At 36.1% G+C, this 15,799-nt stretch overlaps 1 long non-coding RNA gene across 2 annotated transcripts in view; it reads left to right on the top strand.

Moving 5' to 3' along the window:
- Window positions 1-13,363, top strand: part of LOC103546912 (uncharacterized) — a 34,459-nt gene extending 21,096 nt beyond the window's left edge. The window contains exons 3-5 of one of the 2 annotated variants that reach the window (XR_543802.2): window positions 10,245-10,384; window positions 11,254-11,365; window positions 11,449-13,363. This is a non-coding gene — a long non-coding RNA (uncharacterized lncRNA). The remainder of the gene's footprint in view (window positions 1-10,244; window positions 10,385-11,253; window positions 11,366-11,448) is intronic. The other variant, XR_543803.2, reaches the window with a different exon arrangement.
- The last annotated feature ends 2,436 nt before the right edge of the window (window positions 13,364-15,799 follow it).

Raw genomic sequence — 15,799 nt, 5'->3', positions numbered from 1 at the left:
AGTCATTAAGACCAGGTCATACACAAAAGGAGGGAAATTAGAATCCATCTTTTGGTGGGGAGAAGTGCCAATGAGTTTGCAGGCATGTTTTAACATTATCATAATCTGTCTTATTCTTCCCACATGTAAAATATACTTACCCCTTTCCCATGATCCCAAGAAAGTCTCATTTATTATGGAATAATGTTCACCTTAAAGTTCAATATTTCATTGTCTAAATTAGGTCCGGAGGTGGATGAGTCTTTTCATGCACAGTTGCTCCAGTACAGCTCCTCCAGGACAATTCCCCTGTATCCGAAGACCTGTGAACTCTAAAGGCGAGTTACCTGCTCCTCCCACATCCCCCCACCACACACGCAATTCAGGACAGGGAGACTGGCTGAGGGTAACTGCTATAGACCTTCCCACTCAAAAAGAAAGGGAAGTAAGGCACACAAAAATCTCATAAATGTCGCAAATTTGAAATCCAGCCAAGACCATGCTGCCAGTTTCTTGATATGGGTTCAATCTTATGGCCTGTGAATGATTCTGGACGGCTCTTGGATCCACCTTTAAGGTTTTTGATCCTACTGTCTGAATTCTCATTTCTTTTCCATTAGAAATAGCAGAATGGCTTTCTCTCCATATCTTGCCCATACTAGTCGAACGGTCCAATAGGCTCTTTTTATTTTGTTCTGCCTCTGTCCCTCTTAGTCCAAGCTGGCAATGTTTCTGTCAATGTATTTTCTTAAATTTTTTGCAGGTTTTCTATGAGTATTAATAGTATTCATTCCACTACAGAAACATTAAACTGAGACATATTAAAATGCTGAAGAGTTTCTTTGAGCAAACCTCGATTTGAATCAACCAATGGAAGCCCCTACGGAAAGGTTAGGAGGGCCCCACTGACAGGAGCTAGGGGCAAGATTTTTATATAGAAGATGTGGAAGCAAAGCAAACAAATTATTTTATTGATTACAGCTTAAGCAGTCACCTTATTTGAGAAAGGCTAGTTGGCTGGGATTGGTTGTTCTTAATTTTCACTTTCTTGGATTTGAGACATTGACTCTGGCTTGTGTTTCTGTTCGGCTATGTAGGCTAGCAATGCATTAGAGCCTCCTCAGTCTAAGGCCCTCCTTGTTTAATTATAACTTTAACACTATCTTTGGCTCCCCGTAAGGTTGGAGGAGAAAGTCCTCAGAATTTTTAGAGGCTCTATTATTTAAAGAAGAGGATCAGTGTTTAGAGGGACTGTTGTTTGTTTGAAGTACCATAACAAGTATTTCTGTGGTCATAACAGAGGGTGGTATAGTCGAACTCTTACTGTCTTCTTTAGACTATATTTTCCTGACAATGCCTTAAATTTGATCTCAGCTCAGAAAATATTTTTAACTTTTTAGAATCTTTTGCTAACTGTAGACTGTGTGGATGACAAATGGCTTTATTGTCAAACCCTGAAAGTTCTGGGCCCCTTATGCTAAAAAAAAAAATTGTTTTCTTTATCCTTTCTCTCTTCTTTCATGTTTTACTATGAGTAACCAGGAAAAGCCAGATGACACTTTAACACTCTGTCTGGAATGTTCTTAAGTAGATCATCAGGTTCATTTTTCCTATTTTTCATGTTAACAAAGGTGACGGGATCGTTAAAGTTTCCATCTTCCAATAACGGTTTTCTCACCTTCCTTTCATCTCCCACCAACATCCTCCTAAAATGCCACCAAGCTTCCACCAACAGACTCTGAGGCTTTTTAGGCTCTCACTTACACTCTCCTCGATGTCCTTCCGGTTTCTCCCACCACCTGGGCCTAAGCCATTCTCACCTGCTCTAAGAGTTTTACTATACCAGGAGTAGCACCACTGCTGGTACCCAAATCTGTTCCAGGTATGTATTGGTGTGAAATAAACTAGTTCAATATTCAGTGTATAGAGAAAAAACATTTTTTAATCACAAATCAGCAATTTAGACAGAGCTTTGAGAGTACAGCTTATTTTTGCTTCACTCAGCATTAGGAGAGGATCACTAGATGCCAGAAGTTGGATGCTGGAATGATCTGAAGGCTGATTTATTTACATATCTCCTGGTGGATGTTGGCTGTAAATTGTTAACTAAGATAGTGCTATCGGGAAATATGACACATGTCCTCTCCATGTGGCTCGGGCAGCTCATACTATGATGATTGGGTTGCCAAGATGAACATCCCAAGAGAAAGAATCAGGCCTTTCCTAACCTAGCATCAAAAGTCAAGCAGTTTCTCTTGTGCTAACTCTATTTATTAGCAGAGGTTCATAAAAAGTGACCTATATTTAAGTGGAAGAGAATTAAACTGCACTATTTGATGAACAAATATCAATGAATTTGCAGGCATGTTTTAAAACCACACTCCTAATTTTGACCATAATATGATTCTCTCTTTTATACTTCCAATCTTGGTTCATGCTATGCTAAGTAGCATAAAGGATTTAGAAAATACTTCTGTCCATTAAAGTTTACCTTTGAGAGACTTCAGATATCTCTCTTTTTGCAATTAAATTTAAAACTTGACCTATTCTCTCTTTTTGTGTTTCTGCTGTAACAATTAAAATAACCACAGCACATTTCCTTCAGATAAGCAGATGGTGCTCAGAGAGATGAGCATGTAACAGAAATGAAGGGGATACGTACACATTAATATATTTCAATATATATTTCTCTTGTTACAATCCAAGCACAACCCTCAAAAATATGACAGAAAGGAAAAAAAGTAGGGATGAATAAATGAATGTCAGAACCTGTGGATTGATGTTTTCCTGGGCTCTACAGTTTCCAGATAGGTGAAGAGTTGGGATACTAGTGTGAATCAGAGGAACTGATTTTAAGACCCTATTTCAAGATATTGTAAAAATGACAGTATGAAGCAGGTAAAGGGTTAGATATGCAGATCTTTGAAATGCAAGAGAAAGTTCAAAAATAGTCGAATGCATATAGTCAAGGTGTCAATGTAATTTTATGGAGGAAGGACAGTTTTTCAACAAATGTTGCCAGAACAATTGGATAGCCATATTGCAAAAATGAACTTTCATCTCCTTCAAGTCACACTCACACACAATGACAGCAGGTAGAATATAGATCTCAATGTAAAAGCTAAAAGCATAAGCTCTCTTAAAAAGTAAGTGACTATATTTGTGATATTGGGTTAGGTGAAGATTTCTTATATGAGATAGTAAAAGCATTAACCATAAAGAAAAAAAATTAGATCTTATTAACATTAAAAACTGCTGGTCATTAAAAGACTGTGTTAATAAAACTAAAAGCTAAGCCATATTTATAATACATTTATCTGACAATCAACTTGTATTCAGAATGTGTAAAGAAAACTTACAAATCTGTAACAAAACAAAATACAAACACATTTGTTTAAAACGTGAGCAAATGATTTGGATCTCTCTTTTTCTGTAGCTATATATATACAATTTGTGCATCCACTAATGTGTTGATGGACATTTGTGTTGCTTCCATCTTCTGAAATAGCGTTGCTGTGAATATGTGTGTACATCTATTTGTTTGAGTACCTGTTGCCAATTATTTTGCATATATGCCTAGGAGTGGACTTACTGGACCATATGATAATTCTACGTTTAACATTTTGAGGAACCACAAAATAGCAGATGAAGCATTTTAAAGTCTCACAAGCAATGTGTTAGGGTTCTAGTTTCTCTACGTTCTTACCAACACTTGCTATTTTCTAAAAAATTATAGCAATCTTAGTGAGTGTGAAGTGATATTCCATGGTGGTTTTTTTCAGCACCCTAATAACTAATTACTTTGAGCATCTTTGCATGCACTTATTGGCTATTTGTATATTTTCTTTGGAGGAATGTATATTCAAGTCCTTTGACCATTTTTTAATTGGGATTTTTGACTTTTTGTTGTTGAGTTGTAATGATTCTTTATATATTATGGATATAGGACCTTATTAGAAATATGATTTGTAAATATTTTCTCCCATTCTGTAGGTTCTTTCTTTGTAATGTCGCTGATGCACAAAAGTTTTTAATTTTGATAAAATCCAAATTATCAATTTTTACTTTTGTTGCTCATGTTTTTGGTGTCATATCTAAAATTCATAGCCAAATCTAGGTGATGAAGATTTATTCCTGTTTTCTAATAAGAATTGTATGATTTTTGATCCTATATCTAGGTTACTGATCCACTTTTGGGTTTGTTTGGTTTTTGCTGTGTATGGTGTGATGTAGAAGTCCCACTTCATTCTTTGGCGTGGAGAAACCATTTGTCCCAGCACCATTTGCTGAAGAGACTGTATTTCCCCACTGAATGGATTTGACACTGAGTTTCTTCTTTTTTCAGTATTGTTTGTGTTCTCTGGGGCTCCTTGTAATTCATATGAATTTGAGGATTGGCTTTTCTGCAAAACAGGCTACTGGAATTTTAATAGAGATTCCATTGAATTGGTAGGTCACTTTGGTTAGCATTGCCATTTAACAATATTATGTCTGCCAATCCAGGAACGTGAAATGTCTTTTCACGTATTCAGGTATTCTTTCATTTCTTTCAGCAATGTTTTGTAGTTTTCATTATACAATACTTTCACTTCTTTGAGTAAATTTATTCTCAGGTATTATATTCATTTGGATGCTATTATAAATGAAATTGTGTTCTTAACTTCCTTTTCAGAGGGTTAGTTTCTGATGTATGGAAGCAAAAATAATATTTGTGTGTGATGTTGAACCCTGCAACTTTGCTGAATTTGTTTATTAACTATAGTAGTTTTGTTTTCTTTTTTGGTTGATTCTTTGGGATTTTCTACATTTAGGATCCAGTCATCTGGGAAGAGATGGTTTTACTTCTTACTTTAAATTTGGATGCCTTTTATTTCTTTTTCTTGGTAATTGTTTTGGTTTTATATCTTCCAGCACAAGGTTGACTAGCAGTGGTGAGAGGGGGCACCTTATTCTGTTCCTGACCTTAGGGGAAAACATTTCAGTCTTTCACCGTTGAGTGACGTCACCTGTGAGGTCTTTTCTTTTTAAATAGACTTTATTTTTCAGAGCAAATTAATAGGTTTATTATATTTATTAGATTCACAGACAAATTGAGTGGAAGATACAGTCTCCCCCTCCCTCTTAGGTGGGGCAGGGGGGCTAGAGTGAGCTGGAGTTGAGTATTTCCTTTCCCCCACGTGGAAGGCTAGAGTGGGTGGAATTTGGGTATTTCCTTTCTCCCATGTTGGTTAGGCTCTGAAAAAAATCCCAATAGTATGTGCTCTGGTAAAATACTTTCTTCTGAGGGCAGGTCTTGTTAAGAACATAATGGTCTGGTGTTTCGTTCTTTTTTGCCCTCCCCCTGCTAGAAGCACAAGTGGATTTTTCTCCACTACTCACTGTGAGGACCTGGTAGAACTCCTGGAGGTAAAAGAAAAGAAAAGTGTGGATGATTCACTGTGACTGATTGAGTCCCCTGGAATTTTAAGTTCTCAGACATAACCACACTGAGCCTCCAGCAACTTGTCAATCACAGTTCTGGTTCCCCTGGAGGTTTCTGCTGAGGAGTTTTGCTCCAGGAAGTTGTAATTCTCTGTATTCACCTGTCTCTCTAATTTTGGGGATAGCAGTCTTCCCTGGATGAATCTTTGAAGGATCTAAAAGGAGTTCTCACTTTTTGATGGATCTAAGAAGAGTTGTTGATTTTTCAGGTTGTTCAGCTTTTTACTTGTTAAGGCACATGACAACTTCCAAGCTCTTTAAATGCTGGGCCAGAAACCCTTATTTTTTACTAGGTAGAATTTTTACTGCTACTTCCAAAAAAGACAAAGCAAAATAAAACAAAATAAAAACAAAGCAAAACTCTTGTTCTTTCTGCCCTTTTTGCACCAGTGAACACTTATTTTATTTTCCAATGCCCAAGGAGATGTTTATTTTAATTTGTGAAGACTGGTTTATTTCTCCTGACTAAGACCACTAAATTGTCTATAACTCACAAGAGCCAAAGCCTGTGTTTATAACAATTAAAAAAAATAAAAGTGTATATCACCACAAGATAATTAATTGTGTGATATAACAGAAAGTATCAAAGTTTAACTTTCGTAAAATTAATAGTAATCTCAGTTTATATTCTGGCAGATGGTAATATACTAGTTGGTCCTAAATTCATGCAACTCTTTTAAAAATCCCATCACTCTTTTCCCTTCAAGTAATCTCCTGGGACAGTCCTGCATAGTTGGTAAAGTGCTCAGTCTGGCCTCCCGGTGTCATCTCAACCCTCTGCACCTCCTGCTTGACCTCGTACACCCTTGTTCCTCAGTAGAGGCTACATTTTTTTCTCTCCTTAACATCCATCCTGACTCATCTCTTCTAACCTAGGCTATCCCTGGGACAGGCCCTGGCAAAATTCTACTCTTAAGTATTTTATAGCCTGCTCATCATTCAAAGCACACGTTTTCCAAGAAGATGTCTTGGGCCAATCCAAAGATACAGTTGCCTCTCTGCCAATATACACTTATATTCTTAAATTTTTATATATGTTGCAATTTATTACCAAATATTAAGATAAGCCTCATTTGTGTAGAACTGTAGATATTCTACGGTGCTTTCCAATGCATTTCCTTATGTATTTCTCACAATAAATCTAGAGTTTGTTTTGGAATTTCTACTTCAATAGATGAAGAAATTGAGTATCTGAAAGGTGAAATAATCTACTTTGGGTGACACAGCTCCTAAAATTTAAATATTTTATCTAATGATTTGACTTCTGCAGATCTTTCTTTCCTGTGTCATCTTAATTTTACAAATGTTAAGACTTACTTCATGTTCAGTTAGATAGATGAATGTTTCCATGGAACGTAAGAGGGAACCCATGAAATGGCTCTAGCATTTTAACTATTTTTCTGTCATCTATCACTGGAGCTCATTCCAACATTGCCAAATGTACAATTGAATAAGTGAATTGTTTGTTCCAGAAATCCCCTGTTAAATCACTCGACAGAGAACCTTCATCAATGTAATTGTTATATTTAGTTGACAGAAATTAGTTACTAATTTAGCAATGATTTGAGAGACTCAGCTATAGGACATGCATGTTATGGTAGAGGTGAAGGAAGTCACATCAGGATGTGGGGATGGTACTATCAGTGGCACCAAAGTGAAGTTTGGTGAAAGTGGCACCTGGACAACATCAACTTCCGGTTAGTAGAGGGAAAATAAATAAAAGGCACAGGAAAGAATGTTGAAGATAATATATACAGGTCTTAAAATTCTGCCTAGGACTAGCCTAGGGTTGGTGCTCATGCACACACACAAAAATATTTTAAGTATATCTTTAATATATTTTGTACATGATTACTATATTAATATATAATTAATGGATACATTTTATATAAGTTTATATATAATTACATACCATATATATTACATATTTTTATAAGAATTAAAGGGACAGTATTTACTATGTGATAGAATTGTTAGCAAATATTTTGAAATTAATAAGGTCATTAAAAATTGGAATTGGAAGAAACTCTAACAATGTATTTATCCTCATCATTTTCCAGAGAAGGAATGAGTATGCCAAATTAAGCTAAGTGAATTTTGTCAAGGTCAGAGGGAGGACAAGAACCAAAGATTATTTTATTGCCTTTTGCATTCTATATGCTAGCCACGTTAAACTCTTCACTTATGAATGCTTCATGCATTTCACACTTCTCTGTCTTTGCACTTGTCTCACACTCAGATGGATGGTCCTCATGTGGTATCTATTTATCTTTTAATATGTAGCTCAGTGTCAGCTGCAAAAGTCTTTCTGAGTTCTGTTCTCTCTGCCTGAACGGAGGATCCCCTTCAATTTCCGGTTTTGACAATATATGTGTATTTATCTATCTGTCATCTACCTATATTTATCTATATTTGCCTTTATACTTTTCTGTTCTTCCTTGTGTAGTTGAATTCTATGAGAAATTTAACTGTATCCTAATCATTTTTACATTGTTAGTGTCTCCTTCAGTGGCTAATTCACAGTGAGTGCTCAATAAATATTTGTTGAAGGAGCAATTGAATGAATAGCTGCTAGTACTCTTATTTCATACACTCTAATTTTTCTCCTATTATTTCTTTTAAATGACAAAGAGACTTCCCCTTTTATAAATTATGGAATTTAGGATAGACTACATCATTTTCTCCCTACCTGCCGTATGTTAAATAGCACAATAGATACAACTATTTCTCATATTGGATTCAATAATCTTTCTCTTGACCATCTGTTATTGAATTAATTTTATGGCTACATTTCATTGTTTCGTTTTCAAAGTTATTGTCATGCTTTCACTTTTATGCCCAGTAAGGTCTCAAAAAGGGGCAGATCTATTTAGAAGGATGTATCATACTTTTCAATTGTCCTACTCCATTCTTTTATTCCAATAGCCAAATAGCCTGCCACTCTGTCTTTGACAGCTACAATTCCACAGAATATCCCTGGCTTCATGCATTATTTCTTTAGAAGCTTCTGTAAATTCAGAGCACGTCAGGAGGATTAGGCATTTTAGGTTATTTCAGCTATTCTGCATTGAACACAAAACACGTTCATCAAATTAAATGGACATTGTCAGAGGCATAATGGAGCAATAGGAGGCTATGCAGAAAAAAAATAAGGCTAAAATCTGATATGGAAAGAATATCTTATAAAAGTTTGTCTTGCTCATTTACCAACTAGGAAAGAAAATGCAGATATTTTATGCCAGCATATGACAGCTATTTTAACTTCCCAATATCTCAACTGCTTTATTCAAACCAATTTCATTTGCCTACTCCACATTTATTTTTGGTATTTGAATAATATTCAGCAGTTTTTTGTTGTTGGAATATGCTATAAATCTACTTGAATATTGAGAAAAACTTGTGATGTGGAAGTGTTTGCCCATTCTTGTTCAATGTATTCTATTTTATGAGATCATTGTCTATTTCAGATTAGATTTATGTTGTTTCATCCATTCAGAGACATGATTTCAGTTTCTATCCATTTATCACTCCATCTATTATTTCTTAAGAAAACGGGCTTGTAAATATCTAGAATTGTATACATTTATTTGGATTAAATGATACAAAATATCTAGTGCATATGAATGTCTCTTTTGTCTTTCACACAAGCACATCTTCCCTTGGGATCAGATGATGTTATAAGGATGCCTCTTTATCCCTAATTCAAAGGATCAAGTTAAATTAGTTGCAAAAAAAATCCCTAGGCATTAGTCAGAACACACTGAGTACATAGGAATCGCAGGATCAGAATTGCGAAGATTGTGTCTTGAATCAGAATGTTAACAGGTGCCACAGGGAAAATTTTGTGTATACAAATCTGAAATTTTGGGGGCCACTGATGTAAACGGTCAAGTAGACAAGTAGGCAGTATAATGACAGTAGAGGCCATAACAAGCACTAGATGAGGAAAATTCTCGAAGTAAAGAGATGAGTCAACATGGATACATAACATACATAAATCAGAAAAATAGAAAAGGAACTTATTATAAATGCAGAATGCTGATGTATCTAGTGTTTTTTTTAACACCTTTTCTTATAGTGTAAGCCAACTTGGCATGAGCAAGTAGCCTTATTCCAATGCAGCATATTTAAATACGTAGTTTTCTTTACCGGTCTGTTAAGGACCTTGGCCAGAGGACAGAAGGAAGAAGAGACATAAGAAGGAAATGTGAAAGTAATAAAAACTAAAAGGTAATCTGAGGTGTGTAAGGGAGGCATCCAATATCAGGAGAGAGAAATCTGAGCGCTTCTGAATGAAAAAGATAGATTTCTATTTCTATTTCTATTTTTTATTCTATTGCTGTCTGTCTATATTGTCTATATGAAGTGGTGGAAAGCAAACAGTTGAAGGAGTGAGTAAGGTAGGTGAGAGGAGGATATAAATGCTCTTTATGGAGTTGATAATATGCATTATTTGATCAGTGAGGCATCACAGCTGGGAATAATAATTCAGTTGTGAAAATTCCTTCTGGTGTCAAGTCACTTAAAAAAAAGAGCTTTTCTATTATATTAAACTGTAATGCAAAGTCGGTTCAGGTTCATCCTGCATCTATTGGATCTTCATTAGATCTGAACTTTTTAATCAATTGGGCAATAGGGAAAGTAGGTGTAACAGCAGTGAGACGGTTCCCTAGCAGCAGATGGCTGGCCATAACTCTGGTCCCAACAGTACAGGAGCATCAAATATTGTCTTCCCTTAACATCCTTTCATGATACATATTGTTCTTTCTTTTCCTTTCTCTTAGGTTAGAATGTGCTTCTCTTACATTGTAGAACTGTTACCTGAGTTTGTTTAAAATAACGGATTGGAGCTACCATGTTAGTATTGCAAGAAAATGTCTCTGTACTATGTTGGCCTCTAAAAAAAGGAACAACCATTTCACAGGTCAGTTACCTTTCCAATGTGGCCAATAATGAATGAAGGGCAGAAGACCCAAAACAAATTAGACATCACTATTGAATATAGCACTCTAAACCTCTTTCTAGGTGTTAATGGGTTAATAACATCATCTTTGGGTAATGCAGCATTTAATAAATTACTTTATGGAAACTAAAATCACTTAACTTGCTTAAAGATGAACATATTACTATAATAACTACTTGTACGCATACAATGTAACATATTCCTGCCCTCTCAAACTTTTATTATAAATGTACCTTAAGAAACAAAAAACTGAGAAAGTATTTAATTTCATTAATTGTGTATTCCTATATTTTCATCCATAATATTACCTATAATTTCTTTTCATCATCTCGGTATGCTTAAGGAAGTTAGGAATAATGCAAAGTAACAACATTCATCAGAACTGCCTGAATTCATTAGAATTTAAGCACTGAACATGTTGATTCATTTTAAGTTTGGAAAATTATTCAAAAATAAAAGCCAATATCAAATATCATTTATATTTAGGTTATCTTACTCGAAACCACAAAATATTACATCCGACATTTCCCATGCTGACTACCTTTTTAAACATAATCATACCAGATAGCTGAATAATGTAAGTTTAAGATTCAACATTACTCTATGTCTAAAATGAGAAAACATACAGAACAACTTCATTTTTAATCTTGGGGAAAAAAGGCACCTAGACGGTTATGAACTAACATCTCCCATTAAATTAACGGCTTTACCTAATTCTTGTCTGCTGAATGCAGCTCATTAAACTTTATGCTCTTTTACAGTCATTATAGTAGCACCTTGTGAATTTTGTGTTATTTTTCTTTATGATCTTCCTATAAATCATTTGATAGGTGAAGAGGCTTAACTTACTTTCCTGAAGATAAAAATCTCTTCAAATCACTGGTCCAACATAATCTTGAAAATACTCTCTGCTAGAACCTAGAGGATTTGCATAGACATAAGGTAATAGCCCAGTCAGCTTGGGCTGCCATAACACAATATGATCAACCGGGCAACTTAAACAACAGAAATTTTTTTCCTCACAGTTCTGAAAGCTGGAAGTCTGAGATCAAGGTGCCAGCATGGCTGGGTTCTGACAAGAACCATCTTCCTGGCTTGTGCATGGCTGCCTTCTCACTGTGTGCTCACATGGACTCTCCCCCGTGGGTGTCTGGAGAGACAGAGAGAGAGCAAACTCTCCGATGTCTCTTCTTACGTGGACACTAATTGCATCAGATCAGAGCTCCACCCATACAACCTCGCTGAACCTTAATCACCTCCGTAAAAGCCCTCTCTCTAATATAGTCAGATGAGGGAGAGGTCAGAGCTTCAACATAAGAATTTTCTAGGCAGACAATTCAGTCCATAGCAAGTAATCGTCCTACTATGCGTCACGGAAAGACTGAGATCACTGAGAAATCATCCTGGGTGTCCCTTTGGAGCAGTTCCATAATTAGTGACCCCATTCTATTACTTCAACAAATAGTTTCTATTCCAGGTACTGTTTAGGGGCCAAGTATAAATCATGAACAAAGGAGAACTAACTGTTGCTCTCTTATATTTGGTATGATACATACTTATAAAGAAAAATTTCCTGATACGAAAAGATTGTAGAATGAGGAAAGTCTTCTCTGAGAATATTTAAGTTGAGACTTAGGATGGATGGAAAGATGCTCACAATGCCTGCTGGACATCTCAGCAAATCAGAGGACCAACAAGTTTCTGAGCCAGAGCTTGTGGCTGTGCAGCCTGCAGGAGGGCAACCAGGAGCAGGAGAAGGTGGAGCCGTGCTGGCAGGCAGTCTTCCAACTGCATGTCGACCTGGAGCTGCCGGCAAGTGTTTGTTTACTGGTGTCTGCTATGCTCCTGGAGCCCCCTTGCATGGCAGTCAGGAATTTTTGGAGGACGCACACACTCAATCTACAGCAGCTATCTGTTTGAAACTTCATCTAACCTATATAGGAAAGAAATACTGAATTTGATACAGTTTAAATTTCCTTATTTTGGAGAATGACTTCATAATCTTAGAGTAAATGATAAACATCAAACTTTCAGCTGTTGAAGCCATATAATCGTGTGAAAAAAAACTGAAGAAGTGCCAGAGCCTTATAGCGTTTGCCCATGGCCCTGAAATAAAGCAGTTATAAAAATATATATATAGGGGCTGGCCCCGTGGCCGAGTGGTTAAGTTCGCGTGCTCCGCTGCAGGCGGCCCAGTGTTTCATTGGTTCGAATCCTGGGCGCGGACATGGCACTGCTCATCAGACCACGCTGAGGCAGCGTCCCACATGCCACAACTAAAAGGACCCACAACGAAGAATATACAACTATGTACTGGGGGGCTTTGGGGAGAAAAAGGAAAAAAAAATAAAATCTTAAAAAAAAAATATATATATATATACAAAATATTGATGATGTTTGAAGTCTTATTTGTTTTTTTAAACCAGATATCAGAACAAATTTAAATTCCAAAGAAGTTATCATGAAGAACTTCATTGTTCCCTGGAATCAGTCATTATAAACAATGAATGGTACTGACAGTATGCATTCATTATCTACCTTGAAATTCTGGCAAGAACTGACGATTATGAATAGAAAGAACTGAGTTCCGTAAAACCTCTATTATGTTTAGCACCATTTGTTTATTTGTTAAAACGAAATGATAAAAATAACTGGTTTGCTATTCACCTTTTAAAGAATAGTGAACAATTCTAAAATGGGTGCAGTAAATGGCCAAGGTCTCCTTTAATCTCCACCCTCCACACACTTTGACAGTGAAGAATTGATGCCTGCCCGTTTTTAGCCTGGGCTCTATTTTATGCAGTAAGTTTCAAACATCACAAATCTTCCGTTCAGAGAATAAGAAGCTTGAGAGAGTGACTAAGGTTGCAATTTGGAGGTAAATACATTAAGGCAGGTTAGCAAAGGATCCTTTTAAAATTCTGTGGTTCTTATTTCCACAAGGAATGAGAAGTCCTTAGATTGAATTCTAACAATAACCTTTTATTAAATATATCTTCATTTTTTGTCCGTTTCCAAGATTTGCTCCCTGGAGGAGAAATTAAAACTGTATAATCTAAAATAGTCTGAAATAGCAGGACAGCCCTCTTTTAGTAACTTTCCATTAATTTGAAGAAGGGATCATATTGGACTTACAATCTCTAGAAGTGTGGATTCTGAAGCTCAACACTGAAAACAGGAGTTTAAATATGTTACAAGCACCAAAGAAATAAGAAATAAAGCTCCTGCCTAAACTCAATAAATGAATTAATAGAATGGGTTTCAAAAGATGAGTAACTCAGTGGGGCCTGCCCAGTGGCACAATGGTTAATTTCTCACATTCCAGTTCGCCGGCCCAGGGTTCGCTGGTTCCGATCCTGGGTGTGGACCTATGTACTGCTTGTCAAGCCATGCTGTGGTAGACGTCCCACATATAAAGTAGAGGAAGATGGGCACAGATGTTAGCTCAGGGCCAGTCTTCCTCAGCAAAAACAGGAGGACTGGCAGCAGATGTTAGCTCAGGGATAATCTTCCTCAAAAAAACGATGAGTAACTCAAGGTAGAATCAGTCCTGTTATAATGCTTGTTTTGAAAATGAAACTTATTCCAATGCAATAGATACATTGGGAACAATTTAAGCATAGAATAAATTTTATGTTTGCTGATGTGTGATTTTCTTTATGAAAAACATGAAATGAACACAGAAAACTGCAACAAGTTGAGCTCAACAGCATAGTAATATACAAAAATACATGTGTCTACCTGCTACTTGAGTTCACCGCGTGTGTTATGTGTCCCACCCATTCACATCAGATGTTACAACTTCCGGTCTGGTTTCATATAATCCTACTTCCACCACTTCATGATAATTCAGGAGCTTCATTCTTTCTCATGCCCATTTCCACAATGAAACTTCAGGTCTTTTTCAAGGCAAAGTGATGTATTTATTGCAGTATTTATGCAGTTCTTAACGATTTAACATATATGAAACTATGTTACCATTCCTATTAAGTTCCTACTTTCCCCCCTGTAAACCCAGGGTATTTTGTTGCATGGTTTTTCATAGCCAGTACTTTTTAGGAATACATATGTAGGGTTACAGGAAAACTGACTGTAGTATATTTAATGAATTAACCAACATCAACTATGTTTGCCAGAAAAAGAATAAAAAGGATAAATAGAGTTTATACTTATCTTAGGGTCTCTTAAGAACCAAAGATTAATTAGCATCATTAAAAATAGCTGTAATGCTTATTGTCTTTGAGCTATACACTTTTCTATAAGTAGGGTATGCTTTAGTAAAAAAGTTGATTTATAAAAGCTTATTTTAAAATATGTGTAATAGAGCCAATTCTGATATTTATAAATTCCTTTTTTACTTATTTTCCTGAGTTAAACTTAAAATAAATTAAATTTAACCTTTATTAATAAGAATAGAATGTTTTAAAATAGTTTATTTACCTAAAACTCTCTATCCCTTAACATCTAACTGAATGTTCATATGCAAATGCATGTTTGAGTCTATTGGGTTCACAAATGTTATTACTTCTTTTGGGTTGGTATGATATCTGTGTTTAATACTTCTGTTTCGGATATCGTTAGACATGGACATTAGAATTAGTGGCTTAAGATAACAATAATTTGTTATTTCTCATGACTCTGGGGATTAGTTGGACGATTCCTCTGTTGCTTTGCCTGTATCTTTCAGAGGGTCATCTGGGTTGGAAGGTTTCTGATGGCCTCGCTCGCTCTGGCAATTGTCACTGGTTATCAGATGGTGAGGGTTGGTTTTCCTCTGTGTGGCCTGTCGTTTTCCTGTAGGCCAGCCAGTTTCCTTACACAACACTTTGAGTGAAGCATTCTAAGAGAGCAGGCACAGCAGCTACAAGTGCCCTTAAGGCGTAGGCCCAGAAAGTGTGACTTCACTTCTGCCACATTCAGTTAGTCAAAGCAAGTCAGAGACCATTCCAGAGTCAAGGGGAGATCAGATAAACTCCACTTCTTGATGAGAGTGTGGCAAAGCCACACTGTAAAGGATCATGAGAGGAACTTTTTCAACCGTCTTTGAAAACAATCTACCACAAAATGTATGTTGAAATGTGTGACTGGAGAAAATTGTATGACCCTTTAAAAAATAGAACCAGAAGAAACGATGGCTACAGTCAAAAGGAGTTCTGAGTTGATTGGTTAACATAAACAAAACAAAACAGAAATATAAGTAGCTCATCCAAACTAGAATTTCTGTTATCTGAGGTATTCACTTTCTTCCCTTTTTTGTAAGACCAAAAAGTTGAATTGATTTTTTCTTTTTTTTACTTACCCCTGACAGTGTGGTGAGCATAGAATCAGGACAAAAAGATTTAGTGGGGTAATCTCAATGTAGAGTGACACCAAACC

Source organism: Equus przewalskii, chromosome 13 (genome assembly GCF_037783145.1).
Source record: "Equus przewalskii isolate Varuska chromosome 13, EquPr2, whole genome shotgun sequence".
NCBI classification, from domain to species: Eukaryota; Metazoa; Chordata; class Mammalia; order Perissodactyla; family Equidae; genus Equus; species Equus przewalskii.
The sequence above is the reverse complement of the archived record's forward strand: the minus strand, read 5'-3'. Positions and strand labels throughout refer to the sequence as shown.